General features: G+C 35.7%; 1 long non-coding RNA gene across 5 annotated transcripts in view; it reads left to right on the top strand.

Annotated features, from left to right (window-relative positions):
• The window catches only part of LOC136034661 (uncharacterized), a 44,641-nt gene that overhangs the window by 18,413 nt on the left and 12,361 nt on the right, over positions 1–13,867 (top strand). Inside the window, exons 2-3 of one of the 5 annotated variants that reach the window (XR_010619227.1) lie at positions 4,720–4,859; positions 5,195–6,790. The exons of 2 other annotated variants lie outside the window; for them this stretch is intronic. This is a non-coding gene — a long non-coding RNA (uncharacterized LOC136034661). The remainder of the gene's footprint in view (positions 1–4,719; positions 4,860–5,194; positions 6,791–13,867) is intronic. 2 more of the 5 variants (XR_010619226.1, XR_010619229.1) reach the window with 2 other exon arrangements.

Genomic DNA, 13,867 nt, shown 5'->3' with positions numbered 1-13,867 from the left:
AAGGTGGGCTAATCTACTGTTTAAAAGACATACAAGGCCTAGCCTATTTGTCTGTGATAAAGTGTTATTTTTAATTGACTTGTTTATACAATTTCTTTGACTCTTTTAAAAGTACGGTTTAGGCTAAGTTCAAGATGACATGCTTTTTGCTAACTTGAAAGTATTTTTAAGGTCAGTCTAGCCTATGTAATTTCCCAAGCCTTATAAATAGGGAAGGGGTAGAGAAGCAGCTTAAAACATGGATGAAATTGTGCTCTAAAATCATTCCTGAATGTTTATTTGGTAAAATTCTAGTTTAGTGACTTTTGGCTATCTCGGAAAGGGGTTAGGTTAGGAAAATGAAACTTTCAGGGATGAGTCCACTGTCTAAAGTATATCCTGGGAAGGTATTTTAAAGTACCTGCCTCCACTCCTTCTTCCTCTAGAGGGCACTGAAATTCACCTACATGACGGGTCTCTACCTATTGAAATTTTGACAAAACAACATTTTACCTTAATTTTCAGTTACCAGTTGCTTTTTCTCTGCCTTTAGTTCTTAAAATGCAATTCCTGTTATTTGAGCAGAATTTCTGTGTTTCTGCGTTTTTTGATTAAGTTGCAATCGGAATCGATTTTTAAGGTAAAAATAATTGGAGTCGGATCGTAATTGTCCGTTTCTTACAATTGATCTCTAAAATCTGACATCCGATTGAGGGAAAAATGTTGTCCTACTATTAGCACTATTGTAGCCTGCTACTGGGGAAGAAGTCGTAGAAATCGATGGCCGAGGAGGACCAATAAGGATTAGTTTCTTTAGTATCTTTGAAAGTTGCCCAAGTTGGCAGAAAATGCCTGGATATACCGATGTCGAGAAGGTTTTCAGTGTTGCAGGGAAGATGATTCCTATACAGAGGGCACGACTAAAAAAAAACATTTTTAAATCTTGTGCTTCTGAAGTACATATTTGAAGATGTGGCAATACTTCTTAGCATACTTTTACCACTTTGAATTGAAATATATTTGTAAGTGAACTGAAAGTTGATATAATTGAACTAAAAGTGCTCGGAAAAAATTGTGGAAGCTAATAATTGGATTGTATTTGATTGAAAGTGGCAGGTTTAATTGCTGAAAATAACTTGTAAGTTTTACATTCCTGGGATAAACAGTCTATAATGATGGTGCATTTTTTTTTATGGAACTTCACGCAGTTGCGCCATTTTTTTGGTGGGGGGAGGGTGTCAACGGCCTTCCTGATTTCTAGAGAGGCCCAATTTCAACCACGTAGTTTCTTTGTTTATTCGTCCTTGTTCTACTTTTTTTTTTACTGTATTTCTACTGTGTCTACTGTGAATTATTACTAAATAGCAAATTGAAGAGTTATCAACGATTATTGTGTTGCGAGAGCAACACTGGTTTTGTCCCTTTTTGTTTTCTATGCCGCCGATCTCAGCTTATTCCTGAAAACTGGTAAAGGTCTAACCTTTGCAGTTTTAACGAAAGTGTGGACCTCAGGCCGGATTGATGAATATGACTTTACATTTTGGAAAGCTCCGCAGAACTCTTGCCTGGGGCCAATAAGGATGGTTTTTGCTTGTCCACGAGCCTGAGCCTATGGTGTGCGAAGTGAAGTGGAGTTATATAGCCAATGTCAGATAGGAGTATCTGAAGTTATCCAACCAAGCTTTCGTTTCATCAAACCAAGTTTCTTCTTTCAAGTGGAAAGCTCCGTTCTAGCAGGCAAGGAGGCAGGCACCACTTTCAAATTGAAGATGGACTAAAATCTATTTGTGTTAAATATATGCGGCAGTTACCCGGCCCCACTGCCAATATATCTTCTTTGAGTGATAAATAGAAAAATTTACAGAAGCAAAAATGTGGCATTTCCCACGGGTCCGAAAGTGCTGCCATCTATTGCTTCTACCCATTTCTATTCGTGATTTCAGCTGAGTTTATCATTCGGTTTTTTGGAGTTGGGATTTCGATAGAGAAATAGTATAAGATGCGCCTAATAAAATTTAAAAGTTCTCTCATTGATAAAGAAATTGGAGCTTATCCTTTGCTCCTCTCTAAGTGGTGACGTTAGAAAGTTGGCCAACGGCAAAAAAGAATAATCAACTTTTGAACTAAGACAGATAGAATTTTTTTTTCGACGGTAATCGATAGCTCTTGATGAGGTGATTGAAGTATATGACATCCATTTCTGGTACGAAAATTCCTTCATGAGGTATACCCGTTTGAAAGTTTCAAGTGGTTGACAACTTCAGTAGTAAGGTACACACTGAAACGAAATCTAGGCCGATACAAATCGTGAGACAAATAGAGGACTAGTAAGCAACAATCGGCTGTTAGGTAATAATCACCTTCGGCAATGAGGGGTTTGCCACTTTTGCTGGTTGGTTTGCCTACTATTTGTTTCTGTGTATTTGATGGTAAAACCAATTTGGTTCCAGTGGTAAGACATGTAGGGGACTTGTAAGTAATAACCTGCTGTCAGGCTACAGTCAACTTCAGCGATGAGTGGTTTGCAACTATGCTAGTTGGTGTACCCATTTTTTTGCTTCTGGTGAACTTGATGCCTATCACGGGAGAGGGACTTATAAGTAAGAATCGGTTCATTTTGGGCAAGAAACGGCTGTTAGTTTATAATCATCTTCGGTAGTGAGGGGTTTGCCACTTTTGCTAGTTGGTGTACGTATTATTTGTTTCTGTGCATTTGATGGTTAAACCAATTTGGTTCCAGTGGTAAAACATGTAGGGGACTTGTAAGTAATAACCTGCTGTTGGACTACAATCATCTTCAGTGATGAGGGGTTTGCAACTTTTGCTAATTGGTGTACCCATTTATTTGTTTCCGGTGAACTTGATGTCCATCATGAGAGAGTGACTTGTAAGTACGAATCTGTTCACTCTGGGCTAAAAATTTGTGCAAATTGGTACACATTGTATTCGATCTCTATAAATCTGACAGAATTAAGTGGTTACGCAACGGGTACAAACGATAACGTAAAACAATGAGGTAGTTTCGTAATAATTAGTGTCACCTATGGTATTTTAATCCTGAAAAGTTACGGATAGCCTTATAATACAAACTAGATTATATAAGATATTGTTCCGAGTTTTCATCCGTCACGCTGTCTACGATTGAAGATTATTTAATAGTCATCTGAGTCACTAGTATCTCTATCAGTCGGTTGTAAAGAGACATATACTACTATAATAATTATAATCTATTCCTCATAAGCCCTACTCCCTGTCTATGTACCCCATCCTTCCTGCCTGAGAAAAAATTCTATATCACCTGACCTGATTTCATGCTTCCTACCCCTGGGGTATAAGTCCCTGAAACTCTTAATAAGTCCAGTTCGAATAGTCTGAATCCGTCAGTCAAAATGTCAATACGATACTCATTTTTTAACGTCAGAATATTTCAAGTTCCAATTTTCATGTTATTTAAATCATTGAAATTATTTTGGGCTCAGAAAAAGTAGTGATCCCGGATACCAGTTCAGGAAGGGGATCAAATATCCTCTCAAGTGTACACCTAAGCACTTAAGCCGGCTCAGAACTGGACAGCAAGAAGTCACTGGGAACACTACTATAAAGAATGCAGGATTTGTTCAATCCCAGGCCAGTCTTGGTCGAAACATGGTTTTCAGCACTTGACGATGCTCTTCTATCAACAAAAGTCAATATCATCCACAGACAGTCTCAAACCTATTACCTCGGACTCATTATATGTTCATGCCCACAAATATTATGCAACTACGGGGAGGCAGCCCATAGTAGATAAATTAGCTAGGCAGAGGATTTTCAGCCCGAAAGCGCCCGTCAAATCAGACCAGGCCCAGGACAGTTACCTATTGATCAGAATCCCATGCGAATGTTGTGTCGTTTACTATAGTACTATAGCACTGCGTCGTTAGGCTATAATTTCCTCTACGGGCGCCGCTCCTTAAGAGGGAATAGAGTTGAACGTCAAATTCACTAATAAACCGTTTTCTGACAGCACCTCAAAGTATTTGCGTTGAGAGTAGAGGATCTCATTCCTAAAACCCTTGGTCCTAATTTCTTATAAATATAAGAAGTTAAATATAAGTTAAAAAGTTGGAAATACACTTCATTGTTATGAAAAGTGAAATTTTGTTCGTCAAAATTGACAGTATTTATTAAAACACTAGTTTTAAAAATAAAAAGTGACTATTCAGTGTATTATTACCTATATTTAAAACCTCCATTTAAAATTTCTTCAATGCATTTATATCTCTTTATTCTATGTTTCTTTTTACACCCCTAAGCGAACTAGTATTTGATGTTTAATCTTTTATGAATGGAGAGAAAGAGTCAAACTTTAGCGGAAAGAGTGGGGCGTTGAGAAGGGAAGAGCCCCTTTCGTACATGTAGTAATTTCTGTTCCCTTTAAGTTTTAATGTCGCTCCTTACTTTCAGTTAAAAAAAACTAGTTTTTTCTATTTAATAGCAACCAAAGGTGAGGAATAAAAAGGCTAAAGTGGAAAATACATTTCTGAAAAAAAACAACAACTATCAAACATATAAGTGTGGGGAGGGGATAATGGTGCAGCTAATTTTAAAAGTAAGCAAGAAAGAGGGAGAAAGAGAGAGAGAGAGAGAGAAAGGAGAAAGGTAATAAAACCCACTTGATTCAATATGCGTACTTCTATCAGCTGTTTTCCTAGCCTTATATGGAACTTTCTCCTGACAAAACTAATGATATCGCATCAGCCATATTTGGGCTGCATCGTTGAATTTTTAGATCACCTACAGAACGAGCTACAACAAAACCAACAAGACACACCTATAGAAGTTATGACACATCAAGTTCCTGTCCAAAGCAAACACAAATTTCAAATGATATACATGTGGTAAGTGATATACATGGTGCTTGTGACATACATGGACACTAGGGGAATAATCAATTTTTTCTTTTTTTAACATCTGTAAAAGGTAAGTCCAATGGACAAAAAACCTGTTGAATATTCCCATCGGTGTATATAGCTAAGCATAGGAAAGAGCTGCCACTGGGGGGATGTATAGCAATATATAGATATATTGTATAGGGAGCAAAAGGGAACTTAATTTTGTACAGAATTTTTGGGGAACTGGATTTTTTTTGAAGGTGTTTTGTTTACTGCTTTTATGCTTATGCTTGCTGCTTACTATCTTATGATTGCTGTTTGCTTATGTAGTTTTGTTGCAGGTCGGTTGGCCTAATAAATTAATCTACTTGGAAACAATACATGGTGTCAGAAGCTTCAGAAATGGACAATCTTCTTCCATGCCCATCATTCAACTGGGAATAAGCCAGTCTACAAGCATGGACGAAATTTGAAAACCATGTAAATCTCATATCCAGTGGTCCAATGAGTGGAAAGAATGCCAAACAACAATGTGTATACCTTCTTCTTTGGCTAGGAGAAAAAGGACGAGATTTCTTTAGTACTTGGACGTTAACATCAGAAGAAAAAAACAAACTTGATGTGTATCTTAAGAAATTTACTGAGTACATTGCTCATATGAACAATCCTATATTCGCTCGCTATAAATTCCATAAGCGGGACCAGTTGGAGCATGAATAAATTGAATATTACATTACAGCCGTCAAGGTGCTTGTCAAAGACTGTGACTTTACAGACAATTTTGAAAAGGAGATGGTGAGAGATAGATTAATATGTGGACTGAACAAAGAAGTATGACCAACCTACAACAAATGAGAAGTGTTACTTCTGTGGTGGGGCATATGACCCAAATCACAAATGTCCAGCAAAATGAAAGTCTTTCTCCAATGTGGAAAGACAAATCATTTTGCTCGTGTCTGCCGTAGCAAACCAGTAGATATTATTGATATGGAAGGAACTGATGGAAATCAAGAACAATAAATTTATATTGATACATTACTTATTGGAGCCATAGCTGAGAAATCAAGCCACCCGACTGTGGCTATCAAACTTAATTCAGCATGGGAAACTCCATTCAAAATCGACACAGAAGCCGAAGCAAATGTTATCCCAAAATCTATCTATGACAGGCTTAAACTCAAACCACAACTAAACGAGACAAGCCAGATCGTTGTAGCTTAGGGAGGAACTCGCATTCCAATTGCAGGAGTATGTTCTTTAAATTGTAGATATAAAGGAATTGTTAACAAAAAGTACATTTTCTTGTAGTTGATACACAGTCGAACCCAATACTAGGATACCAAGCATCTGTAGAAATGGGGTTTGTGAAGGTAGCTACATCTATCTCTTCCTTGTCTACAAAGAAGAATGTTAAGAAGAACCCAATTCACAAAGAGTTTGATGATGTCTTTGCTGGGATAGGTAAACGCCTAGGTAAGGTAGAGATCCATGTAGAAAAGAATGCAATTCCATCAATTAATCCTGTCAGGAGCCACCTTTTGTCTTACATGAGAGGGTTAAAAGCGAACTGGAGTGCCTGGAAAAATTAGACATCTTTGAAAGAGTGGTGGCTCCAACCGAGTGGGTTTATTCAATTGTAGCTGTGGAAAAGTCAGACGGTTCGTTATGTTTATGCTTGGATCCAAGAGAGCTTAATAAGTCCATACAAAGGCCCTATTATCTAATGCCAACTTTTGAAGATATAGCAGCCAAAATTCATGGCCATAATAAGTTCTCTAAGCTTGATGCAAAATCCGGGTATTTGATGCTGGCATTCCCTATACAATATATAAACCTGTTGAATATTCCCAGCCCCATGTATATCACTTACCACATATATATCATTTGAAATTTTTGTTTGCTTGGGACAGGAACTTGATGTGTCATAACTTCTATAGGTAAGTTTGTATCCTTCTGACAAGCCCTGGTAGAAGTTCATCAATGGAGAATATTTCATTAGGTTTGAGGCATTTTATTTTTAAGTTTATTTAGGCTTACACTTACCTGTTTTCCATTTTCAGCATTTTTTCAAAATAAAATGGGAGTTTTGTTTAGCACAAAGACAATTATTACTTTTCATTTTTTTCTCTATCTATAAAAATAGAAAGCTTGTAAGCTTGTTATACTTTAAATGGAGATATTGAATCTGGTGCGTAAATGTTAGTTTTAAGTTTGGGATTAAATATGACAAGTGCCATGGCTGTATCTCAGTTAGTTATTTCTTTAAAGATTTTTAGATTTGTTACGATCTCTCTATTTTCAACTTTTAGTTTTCCATATGGATCAAAGTCTTTTACTCACAAATAAAATTGCAAGTAAATCATATAAAATAGTCTACTTGGTGAGAAAAATACGATTTTTCAGGATAAAAAATTTATTCCAGAGCTTTTTTTTGCAGTGTATGGACGTGCTGACAATTATTTTTAGACTGTTTCTATTAACACCTCAGTAAGACCTAGTACGATGACAAAAATTGCTTGTTTCTAGCATTGAATAACCGGGGTAATACTTAATACGTCATAAGAAGATTTTTTTTATAGTTTTGTTGTGGATGAATAATATTGAAATCTGACTTAAAACAAACTTTGAACAAGAAACAACAAATATTACCTCACTATCAAACAGTTCGTGGTAACGAACTGTAGTAAGGAGCGACCCGGCTCAATAGTAAACGAAACTCTAAATAACGGAATTTTGATGCTAAAATATACATCAAAAGAATCGGATTTTCATGCTGATTTTAAATAAATTAAAAAAAAAAACAGATTTTTTTAGCTGAAAGTAAGGAGCGACATTAAAACTTAAAACGAACAGAAATTACTCCGTATATGAAATGGGTTGTCCCCTCTGCAATCCCTCGCTCTTTACGCTAAAGATTTGAATTGTTTTAAAAAGTAGAATTGTGGCAAAGAGTCAAACTTTAGCGTAAAGAGCGAGGGATTGCAGAGGGGACAACCCATTTCATATACGGAGTAATTTCTGTTCGTTTTAAGTTTTAATGTCGCTCCTTACTTTTAGCTAAAAAAATCAGTTTTTTTTATTTAATTTCTGAACGTTTTTGAATTAATGCATGTTTGGTTTTGGCTCTCCGCACATAAATTATTAAGTTTGGAAGGATATTGTGTCTCAGAGCTATTATTTTAAATCCTGACTGGATCTGGTGTCATTGGGGGGGGTTGGGGGTTGGGAGGGGGAAACCAAAAATCTTGGAAAACACTTAGAGTGGAGGGATCGGGATGAAACTTAGTGGGGAAAATAAACACAAGTCCTAGATACATGATTGACATAACCGGAATGGATTCGCTCTCTTTAGGGTAGTTAGGGGGAGGGGGTTAATTCTGAAAAATTAGAAAAAATGTGGTATTTTTAATTTACGAACGGCTGATTGGATCTCAATGAAATTTGATATTTAAATAGATATCGTTTTTCAGAGCTCTTATTTTAAATCCCGAACGGATCTGGTGACATTGGGGGGGGGGTGAGTTGGGAGGAGACCTAAAACTTATAAAACACTTAGAGTGGCGGGATCGGGATGAAACTTGGTGGGAAAAATAAGCACAAGTCCTAGATACATGATTGACATAACCGGAACGGATCCGCTCTCTTTGGGATAGTTGGGGGGGGGGGGTTAATTCTGAAAAATTAGAAAAAATGAGTTGTTTTTAACTTACGAACGTGTGATCGGATCTCAATGAAATTTGATATTTAGAAGGATATCGTGTCTCAAAGCTCTTATTTTAAATTCCGACTGGATCTGGTGACATTGGGGGGAGTTTGGGGTGGAACCTAAAATCCTGGAAAACGCTTAGATTAGAGGGATCGGGATGAAACTTGGTGGGAAAAATAAGCAGAAGTCTTAGATACGTGATTTACATAGTTGCAACGGATCCGCTCTATTGGGGAGGGGGGTTAATTCTGAAAAATTAGAAAAAATGACGTATTTTTAACTTATGAAGGAGCGATCGGATCTTCATGAAACTTCATGTTTAGAAGGACCTCGTGACTCAGATCTCTTATTTTAAATCTCAACCGGATCAAGCGTAATTGGGGGGGGGGGCAGTTGGGGGGACCGGAAATCTTAGAAAATACTTAACAGGTGAGATCAGGATGAAACTGGATGGAAAGAATAAAAACCTGTCTAAGATACGCGACTGACCTAACCGGACCGGATCTGCTCTCTTTGGAGGTGGGGGGGGGGGGTAATTTTGAAAATTGAGGTATTTGTTACTTACGAAAGGGCGACCAGATCTTAATGAAATTTGATATTTAGAAGGATCTTGCGCTTTAAAGCTCTAATTTTAAATTCCGACCTGATCCTGTGACATTGGGGGGAGTTGGAGGGGGGAACCGGAATTCTTGGAAAATGTGAAAATTGGGGTATTTTTATCTTACGAATAGGTGATCGGATCTTAATGAAATTTGATATTTAGAAGCATTTCATCTCTCAGAGCTCTTATTTCAAATCTCGACCAGATCTTTTGACATCGGGGAGAGTTGGAGGGGGAAATCTTGGAAAATACTTGGAGTGGAGGAATCGGGATGAAGCTTGGTGGATAGAATAAGCAAATGTCCTTAATAAGTGATTGACGGAACCGTACTGGATTCACTCTCTTTGGGGGAGTTGGGGGGAGGTTTTCAGTGATTTGGCGAGTTTGGTGCTTCTGGACGTGCTAGGACGATGACAATTGGTTGGTGTGTCAGGGAGCTGACAAATTGACTTGATAAAGTCGTTTTCCCAGATTCGACCATTTGGGAGACTAAAGGGAGAGGAAAAATTAGAAAAAATTAGGTATTTATAACATAGTAGTGGGTGATCGGATCTTAATGAATTTTGATATCTAGAAGGACATCGTGACTCAGAGCTCTTATTTTAAATCTTGACCGTTATTAAGCCTCTTATTTTCCTTTTAAATCAATCTATTGATTCATAGAATTTTGCTAGAGCTCATACCATATGATCTCTTGGCTCTTAGCTCTTCTTGTCTCTTCACAAGTGCCATATGAGCTCTTAGCTCTTGTTTCTTCTAAAAAATTTCAATGGCTGAAAATATCCTTGTATATCTATATGAATATATTCTATATATATATATATATATATATATATATATATATATATATATATATATATATATATATATATATATATATATATATATATATATATATATATATATATATATATATATATATATATATATATAATTCAGTTTGTGAATTATAGGATCAAAAATAATGAAACTTGTTGCCAAATCTGGCTTCGACGGGTATTGATCCCTCTTCCTCGTAGGTGATTTATAATAATAAGCTAATTAGAAAAGTTAAAGAACAGTTCTGGAAAAAAAAAATCTTTGACTCTTTCTCTTCTGCTTTTTAAAACAGTAAAAAACTTTAGCGTAAAGAGCAGCGGGGCGTTGATGAGGAAGCAGCCCCTTTCATATGCGAAGTAAATTCTGTTCGTTTTAAGTTTTAATGTCGCTCCTTACTTTCAGCTTAAAAAAACTTGTTTTTTTTAATTTAATTTCTGAACGTTTTTGAATCAATGCATGTTTTGATTTTGGCTCTCCGCAGAGTAATAATTAACACAAAATTTGCAAGTTTTTTTTTTGGCTAAATGGCTTTCTCATAGTTTTGATCGAATGATTTTAAGAAAAAAAAAGAACGGTGGCGGAAGCCTAGTTGCCCTGCGATTTTTTGGTTACTTAAAAAGGCAACTAGAACTTTTAATTTTTTACGAATGTTTTTATTAGTAAAAGATAGACGTAACTTATAAATTAGCTTACGTAACGAACTTTTGTAATCTTATGTTTTTATTACATATATGAGGGGTTCACCCCCTCGTCAGTACCTCGCTCTTTACAATAAAGATTAAATTTTGTCCCAATTCAGAAAGAATGACCCCTGAATCACAAAAGCCGTAGAATAAATAGTTGAAATCACTGAAAAAAACTTTAGCGTAAAGAGCTAGGTATTAGGAGGTGAGCCCCTCATATGCGTAATGATTTCTGTTCGTTTTAAGTTTTAATGCTGCTCCTTATTTCCAGTTGAAAAACTTTTCATATTTATTTTTTCTTTTTTTTGTCTTTTTTTTAAATAATGCTAGAAAATCCTGCGCTCCCTTGATGGAAATTTTCTACCCCCATGACAAAAGTCCTCGATTGAAAGTTCCCCCAACATATCCCCCTCTTGTCAACCCCTCCCCCAACCAAAAAATCCCTCATGAAAACGTCTGTACACTTCCCAATAAGCATTACTATATTCAAACACTGGTCAAAATTTGTAACTTGTAGCTCCTCCCACGGGGACTGTGGGGGAGTAAGTCGTCCCCAAAGACATAGTTATAAGGTTTTTCGACTACGCTGAATAAAATGGCTACCTCAGAATTTTGATCCGTTGACTTTGAGAAAATCATTAGCGTGGGAGGGGGCCTAGGTGCCCTCCAATTTTTTTGGTCACTTAAAAAGGGCACTAGAACTTTTCATTTCCGTTAGAATGAGCCGTCTCGCGAGATTCTAGGACCACTGGGTCGATACGATCACCTCTGGAAAAAAAAAAACTCAAAAAAAAAACAAACAAACAAATAAACACGCATCTGCCTTCTGGCAAAAAATACAAAATTCCACATTTTTGTAGATAGGAGCTTGAAACTTCTACAATAGGGTTCTCTGATACGCTGAATCTCATGATGCGATTTTCGTTAAGATTCTATGACTTTTAGGGTGTGTTTTCCCCTATTTTCCAAAAAAGGGCAAATTTTCTCAGGCTCGTAACTTTTGATGGTTAAGACTAAACTTGATGAAACTTATATATTTAAAATCAGCATGAAAATTTGATTCGTTTGATGTATCTTTTAGCATCAAAATTTCGTTTTTTAGTTTAAACTAAACTTGATGAAACTTATATATTTAAAATGAGCATTAAAATGTGATTCTTTTGATATAGCTATTGGTATCAAAATTCCATTTTTTAGAGTTTTGTTACTATTGAGCCGGGTTGCTCCTTACTACAGTTCGTTACCACGAACTGTTTGATTTCCGGCACGAACGGATATGAGCTTATTTTAAACGAACTAGAATTATCCTTTAAATGGAAGGTCTACGTCCCTGAAACCTCATTCATTATGCTAAATTTTCACTGAAGTTCTTGTAGAATATTAAACGTAAGCTTATGTAAAGTCCCCAAATTTCCGAAACAAAAAAGTTTCGAAAAAAAAAAAATTCTAGTGCGCTATTCTATTTTATGATGTATAGAAAAAGAAAATTATGGGTTGGCATTACAGGGGCATAAAAAAGTTCCTAGAACTCTTTGGAAGAACTTTAGGAAGAACTCCTTCTCCCCCCCCCTGAATGCAATTCGTGGATACGATGTAAAACATCGGATATGGAAAACATACCGACAAATAAGAAAAAAAATGAAAATAAAAAATTGAAAATTGGAAATAAAAAATTAGAAAAAGTAAAAATCCAAAATTGTAAAAGAATAAACTGCTATTGCTGATTTACACCAACATTTTAGGAAGAAAAGAGAAAAAAGGAAGAACTACTAAAATAAAAATGTCTTTTATTGAACAACATGAAAGACTTCAAATGAACAAATTGGAGTTAAACTTAAAGACATAACAACTGAATCTAGCCGAGGTGAATGGATAACTCAAATGAAAGGGAGGAGGGGCCTGACATAACAAAGTAATGCCATTTTTCATTGTGTAGTCAAGTCTTATTCTTTTATTTAAAACAAAAACTCTGTATTTCCAAAAGCGTTTTGTAGATATCTTCGTCGCTTTTGACATATTTTTTATTGACATGGATTGTTTTTGTATTACTAGATATATTTTTCTTTTTGCTTCCTATTTTCTTTTGCAGCCTATATTCAAAAGATTAAAATAAAAAATAAATGAATTCATAGCAAAAAAAAACTACGTTTTTGTTTTTAATGCATCGTAACTCTAAGAGAGCCTCTTTTAATTTAGTGCTTATTCAAAATTTGTTTCGTTTTTGTTTTGTCATTGGAACGTTTAATTGTACATTTTTTTTTTACTTTTATGTGCTTTCTTGGTCTGAGGGTTGTCGAGCAATTTATCTCTCCTAATTTCACTGTCAGGAATTATCCTTGTTTTTTCTTCTCCCTTTTTTTATTTCTTATTTTGTCATGATTAGCCACTATAGTCCTAAAAGTTGTTTGTGTTCGGTCGTAAAAGACGGTTATCAACTTCCGTAACGCTTGGTGATATAGGCTATCACTAACTTCTATAGATTTTCCAAGATCATCTACCTTTTATTTTTAAGTATGAAGCACTTTATAGTATTTTAAGTTTGTTTAATTTAATAACAAGTAGTTCCATAGAATATCCAAAAATTTCAATAAAAATTACAAACTTTTATAGGATATCCTTTTCCATCGTCAGTAATACCAGAAATGATGTCACCAACTCCAGGCGGCTTTGAAATGCAATTAAATAAAAAAAACTAGTTTTTTAAGTGAAAGTAAGTAGCAACATTAAAACTTAAAACGAACAAAAATTACTCTGTGTATGAAAGGGGCTGTTCCCTTCTCAACGCCCCGCTCTTTACGCTAAAGTTTGACTCTTTCTCTAAATTCTACTTTATTAAACAGTAAAAAACTTTAGTGTAAAGAGTGGGGCGTTGAGAAGGGAACAGCCCCCTTCATACACGGAGTAATATCTATCTGTTTTAAGTTTTAATGTCGCTCCTTACTTTCACATAAAAAAACTAGTCTTTTTTATTTAATTTCTGAATGTTTTTGAATTAATGGATGTTGGATTTTGGCTCTCCGCACATAAGTTATTAAAATGAAATTTGCATATTAGTTCTTTTTTTGGCTAAATGGCTTTCTCTTAGTTTTGATCAGACAATTTTGAGAAATAAGGGGCGGGGAAGGAGGCCTAGTTGTCCTTCAATTTTTTGGCTACTTAAAAAGGCAACTAGAACTTTTAATTTTTAACGTACGTTTTTATTAGT

The sequence above is a fragment of the Artemia franciscana genome, chromosome 13 (assembly GCF_032884065.1).
Source record: "Artemia franciscana chromosome 13, ASM3288406v1, whole genome shotgun sequence".
NCBI classification, from domain to species: domain Eukaryota; kingdom Metazoa; phylum Arthropoda; class Branchiopoda; order Anostraca; family Artemiidae; genus Artemia; species Artemia franciscana.
This window is presented reverse-complemented; position numbering and strand designations above follow the sequence as displayed.